This window comes from Saccopteryx bilineata, chromosome 1, assembly GCF_036850765.1.
Source record: "Saccopteryx bilineata isolate mSacBil1 chromosome 1, mSacBil1_pri_phased_curated, whole genome shotgun sequence".
Taxonomy (NCBI): domain Eukaryota; kingdom Metazoa; phylum Chordata; class Mammalia; order Chiroptera; family Emballonuridae; genus Saccopteryx; species Saccopteryx bilineata.
The window spans coordinates 352,214,476-352,220,804 of NC_089490.1; the positions used below are offsets into that span (position 1 = coordinate 352,214,476).

At 37.7% G+C, this 6,329-nt stretch overlaps 1 pseudogene; it reads right to left on the reverse strand.

Annotated features, from left to right (window-relative positions):
* Positions 1–5,036: 5,036 nt before the first annotated feature.
* On the reverse strand, positions 5,037–5,832 carry LOC136319632 (olfactory receptor 56A1-like; annotated as a pseudogene).
* Between the last annotated feature and the right edge of the window lie 497 nt (positions 5,833–6,329).

Consider the following 6,329-nt stretch of genomic DNA (forward strand, 5'->3'; position numbering starts at 1 on the left):
TCATTTGTTAATAACAGTGCAAATGGTTGTTAATACTGCTGTTGAGTTTATATTGGTGAAATCAGTGAAAATGGTTGTTAATACTGCTGTTGAGTTTATATTGGTGAAATATTATTGTGGTATATGTTATTAAATATTTTAAACCCCCCCCTTTGGTTCGGAATATTCTTTTTCTTATTTTCCTCTTTAAAACCCTAGGTGCATCTTATGGTCAGGTGTGTCTTATGGAGCAAAAAATATGGTAAGTTTAATGCAATTTGGTCTTGGGAGTGGCAGTTGGAACACCCACTTACTCCATCACCATCTTAGAATCTCCTCGAAAATTTTTGACATATATTCACTGATATATAGACCCCTTTATTCATTGAAGCATTTTCACAGTGGCCAAGACATGAAAACAACCTAAGTGTCCTCTGATAGATGACTAAATAAAGAAGATGTGGTACATGTATACAATGGAATACTACTCAGCCATAAGAAATGATGACATATTGCCATTTACAACAACATGGATGAACCTTGAGAACATTATACTGAGTGAAATAGTAAATCAAAAAGATCTCAGAACTATGCTATTTAACACATAGGTCAGATATAAAACTGACACTCATGAACATAGAAAAAAGTGAAGTGGCTACCAAGTGAGTGGGATTGTTGAGGAAGGGGAGTTAAAAGAAACATAAGGTGATGGAAAATGATTTTACTTGGGGTGATGGGTACACAACATAATCAGCAGTTCAAATGCTATAAAATATTTACCTGAAACCTATGTATTCATTGATCAATGTCACCATGTTAAATTTAATTTAAATTTTTTTAAATGGATCAACCACAATAATTAGGTAAGTCAAAAAATTGGAGTTTAAACAAGCTAAGTTTTGATAACAGGTTGAACTAAGTATTCAACCATTTTCAGTTTTCCCAGAAATGGTATTCTCATTGCATGCAAATGACATTCTAATAAAAAATAAACGCATATAAATGAAATAATTAAAAATTGTAGGAGGAGATACAAATAGCATAATTACTTGTATCAAGAATAAATTAAAGAAGAGTCTGGGAGAAGTTTAGAATTCAGGCCAAAAATAAGTTCAACAGGGAAATAATTTGAGATGATTTCTTTTTAGTGAGGTCACAATTTAATTTCTTTGTCTCATTTGATCTACTTCAGACGTCACTGCCTAGAGCTACCTTACATTAGAAAATGGGCAGAGACTTATTCTCCTGGTGCCCTTTAATAAATAAGTTAGGGTTTAGTGTAATTGTAGCAGTCTGCTGCCTCAGTAGAGCTTCCTGTCCCTTTATATGCACAGGTGGGATTGAGCCCATCTGTAACAGAAACCATGAGGAAAACAAAGAGATAACAATTTAGTGAGCAAGCTGGACAGGAGCTTTTTCTGCTGGGAATTTAGTAACACAGCTCTATTCACTTGTGCTGAGAATAATGCACTTGGAAAGTAATAGGGCTATGTGAAGATAGCCCCGGAACAGACTGATGGCCAAAACTGAAATTTCAAAAGGCACGCTACAATCAAGCCAATAAAGAGTGAAAGGACTGTTTTGTAGTTTCTATTACTGCTATTATTTTTTGTTTCTCCATGAGTTCCTAACTGGTGACCTTTAAATATGTACTTGAATTCAATGACTTCTTACATTTGTTTTCTACTCATAAACACTGATATAGTCTTCTCACCAGTCTAGTAAGTTGAATTTTCACTCTGAACAATACAGCCCAATAAATAGATGCTTTTAGTTTTTCCTCTGATTCTAAAATAATATATCAAAATGTTAACATTTAAATTATATTATTATTTAAAGCCTAGCAAAATTTCACCATCAGAAATAAATGGTACAATCTTTTGTGTATTTTCCATGTATATTTTTTCTATATATATATATCAAGATTTTATATATAGGTAAATAATATTATCCTAGATTAATTTAGCTTATATGCATTTATCAGTTATAAACTATTATGTCTCAGGCCTTTCTGCTAGTTGCTACTGTTTTCTGTACTATGAGTTTGCAGTTTTATTATCTGTAAGGTATGACTCAAATCTTTTTTAAAACTCTTCCATTTGGTGAAACTTGAACTTACCATATACATTTTAGGATAACTATAACAAATGTTCATCTGAAAATTTTGCTGGGATGTTTCTTGAAAATGCATTGAATTTATCAATTAATTTAGGGAGAATTGACATCTTTAAAATATTCATGAGTCCTTTTCATAGACAGGGTTTATCTCTACATTTAAGCAGATCTTTACTTTTAATTTTTAATGATTATATAATATAAAAATAATGACCGTTTAATTATTTTTATTCTATCCTTAAACACTCCTTTCTTTTTTGACTTATTGTATCTGTCAAGACTTCCTACTTTAGCCCTGGCCGGTTGGCTCAGCGGTAGAGTGTTGGCCAGGGCACACAGGAGAAGCGCCCATTTGCTTCTCCACCCCTCCGCCGCGCTTTCCTCTCTGTCTCTCTCTTCCCCTCCCGCAGCTAAGGCTCCATTGGAGCAAAGATGGCCCGGGCACTGGGGATGGCTCTGTGGCCTCTGCCTCAGGCGCTAGAGTGGCTCTGGTCACAACATGCGACGCCCCAGAGGGGCAGAGCATCGCCCCCTGGTGGGCAGAGCGTCGCCCCATGGTGGGCGTGCCGGGTGGATCCCGGTCGGGCGCATGCGGGAGTCTGTCTGACTGTCTCTCCCCGTTTCCAGCTTCAGAAAAATGAAAAAAAAAAAAAAAGACTTCCTACTTTACATTGAAAAAGGAATTCATCTGTGTTCCCCTTGGTGCTTGCCCTCAGCAAAAGGTAACTGTTTCCTCCAAAGTTCTGCTTCCTCCCTGAGGCAACCCTCATCCAAAGACTAGCTCATAACACTGAAAAAAAATACCTGGTTTGCTTGCTTTAATTTAAACAATTCAAAAAGGCCATCCTAGTGCTCCTTAAGCAATTATGCATTATTGTTTTTGGTTTTTGTTTCCTCAAATATGTTTGGATTGCTTTGTACAATACATGCACGCACCAGCCAGTGCTGTGCTGAATACCAAAGGAGGTCCCTCTGCAGATCTTTGGAATTCTCTTTTTATGCAATTCTGTCTTCTTCAATACTCTACCCTCTGAACCCTAGCTGCCTTGGCCTCCCCTGACTCCCATGTCCCTCTCATAAACACAGGAAGAGTGTCAGGCTACAACTGGGTTTATTTTTCAATAAGCTGCAACAATCTTTTTTCAGTAATATAGGAGTCACCTCATTTGTTTATTTTTATTGAATTTATTGGGGTGATATTGGTTCATAAAACCATACAGGTTTCAAGTATACACTTCAACCAGACATTCTCTGCACACTACATTGTGCACTCATTGCCTCAAGCCAAGTCTCTTTCCATCCCTATTTTCCCCCCTTTACCCACCTCTACCTACCTTCCATGCCCCATTTCCTCTGGCTATCATCACACTGTTGTCTATGTTATATATATTTCTTTTTGTTTAATCCTTTTACCTTTTTTAATCCAACCCTCTCCTCTCTGACAGCTGACAGTCTGTTCCATGTATCTATGCCTGTTTCTATTTTGCTCATCAGTTTACTTTTTTTATTTGAAACAACAAACAACAAGTGCTGGAGAAGGACATGGAAAAAAGGGAACCCTCCTGCACTGCTGGTGGGAATGCAGACTTGTGCAGCCACTGTGGAAAAGAGTATGGAGTTTCCTAAAAAAATTAAAAGTGGAACTGCCTTTTGATGCAATGATCCCACTTCTGAAAATATTTCAAAGAAACCCAAAACACTAATTCAAAAGAATATATGCACCCCCATGTTTATTGCAGTGCTATTTTCAATAACTAAAATCTGGAAACAGCCCACGTGTCCATCAGTAGATGAGTGGATAAAATATCTGTGGTACCTTTATACAATGGTATTAGGCCTTAAAAATAAATAAATAAGTAAATTTTGGCCCTGGCTTCTCAGCTCAGTGGTAGAGCATCGGGCCAGTGTGTGAAAGTCCTGGGTTTGATTCTCAGTCAGGACACACAGGAGAAGCACCCATCTGCTTCTCCACCCTTTCCTCTCTCTTTTCTCGCTCTCTCTTCCCTTTCACAGCCAAAGCTCCATTGGAGCAAAGTTGGCCCAGGTACTAAGAACAGCTCCATGGCCTCTGCCTCAGGCACTAGAATGGCTCCAGTTGTAATGGAGCAATGCCTCAAAAGGGCAGAGCATTGCCCCCTGGTGGGCATTCCGGGTAAATCCAGATCAGGCGCATGTGAGAGTCTTTCTGACTGCTTCCCTGTTTCTAATTTCAGAAAAATACCAATAAATAAATAAATAAATAAATTTTGCCTTTTGCCACAGCATGGATAGACCTGGAGATTATTATGCTAAATGAAACAAGGCAGAGAAAAACAAGTACCATATAATCTCACTTCATTTGTTTTTGCAGGAATCATTACCTTCTATTGTCTGATATCTAATATCTTCAGAATCATTGTTTTGTTTTTTATATTTTGTACAGTAATTTTTGCTGTTACTTCAAATAAGAGGATAATCTAGTCCTGTTGTTTCATCTTGACAAACTGAAAGCCCTCTTAATTATGTAAATTCATACTGGACAAGCAGATAAAAGCATCTTCCAACTTCTGACTCCTTCCTGGACTACGCTTGAATTTGTGTCTGTATCAGTCCCACACCTTCCCCACAGTAAGTGGGATAAATCTATTTTACAGCTGAAGCCTTAGTATCTTAAGAGGACTATGCACTACACTAGAAGGTAATATACCGCTGGGGGAACCTGAGGTCAGAATGATTTGGGGACTCCAAAATATATCTAAGGAATTTGAAGAAAATAAATTTTAGGACTGGAGAAAGGGCAGTGGAATACAGAAACAGAAAATCAAGTGAGGTGTGACTACTTCAGAATTTTCAAGATTAAGATGACACTTTGGTATTTTTTGTACTTAATTTTATTTTTAAGTGAAGAGTCTACCAAAATTTTCTTCCTTGCATGTGGAGATATTAGAATATATACATATCTGTCAATAACCCAAACAGCAGGATGTGCTGAAGAAGAAAATGAGGATGAAGTGGGAGCTGAACATGCATAGAGCTTTGACTGCAGCCCCTTCTGCCTTGAATCTCAGCACAGCTCTTAGAATGAAAATGTAGGATAGAAAAATAAGAATGAAATCTGAGCCCAGTAAGGTCCAACTGGCCACAAATTGGTAGATTTTTTTCAAGTTAAAATTGTCACAGGAAAGCCTAGACATAGACAAGTTGGCACAGATACAGTTCTCAATGACATTTTTCCACAATAAAAGAACTGGGCAAAGAGAATGGGTACTGGGGACCAGTGAGAGCAGCAATGCATTATGAGCCATGATAAAAACACTAGCCTTGGCCATAAATTGGTTAGTGATGATGGACGGATATTGTAATGGGTGGCAGATGGCCACATAGTGGTCATAGGCCATGATCATGAATGTGCAAGACTCCATAGGGAGAAAACTGTTCATAATGAACATCTGAACAAAGCATGCAGAGAAAATTGATGGACCTGAGATTAAACCAGAAGATGGCCAGGACCTTGGGGATGACAGTGAGGCAGAGCATGATGTCCAGCAGATAGAGGAGGCTGAGCAGATAGTACATGGGCTCACGCAGAGAGACTTCTAGCCAGATGGTGATCAGGAGGGTGGCGTTGGCTCCCATGGCCAGGAGGAAGAGGAGGCTGAGGGGCAGAAAGAGCCAGAGCTGCCAAGTCTGGTAGTTAGGGAAGCAAATGAGGAGGAATTCAGAGACTGGAGCAGTGGAGTAGTTGCTGATTAATGTCATGAAATAAAACCTAGAATGAAGACATTTCACCTGGGTTTATGTATGATAATACACACAAATTAGATCAGTAAACAATGAAATTATAAAAATATTTGTTAACACCTAGCCAGGAAACTGATGAGATATAGAACAACAATCCCAAATGAAGGCCAAGTTCAGTGAAGATAAATATGATGGGGAAAGGGCTTATCTAATTGTTTCTAAGTCTAATTTGTAAAAATAAAAAAAGAGTAGCCACAAAGCTTAGAGAAAAATAATGAGAATTACCTCTTTGAAACACACTGTAAAGCTACAGAACTTTTTCTAAGGGATACTGACATGGGATACTGAAAAAGCAAATTGACTAATAATAGATCCCATAGACCAGAAATGCTCACTAGTTTACAGAGTAATCCCAACTTAATAAAGATGTCATAAAATTGTATTTTACTATATGTCTTTTCAGTAAATTTTGCTGACATAATTTGTTAGATAGTGGCAAAAAAAATTTTATCCTC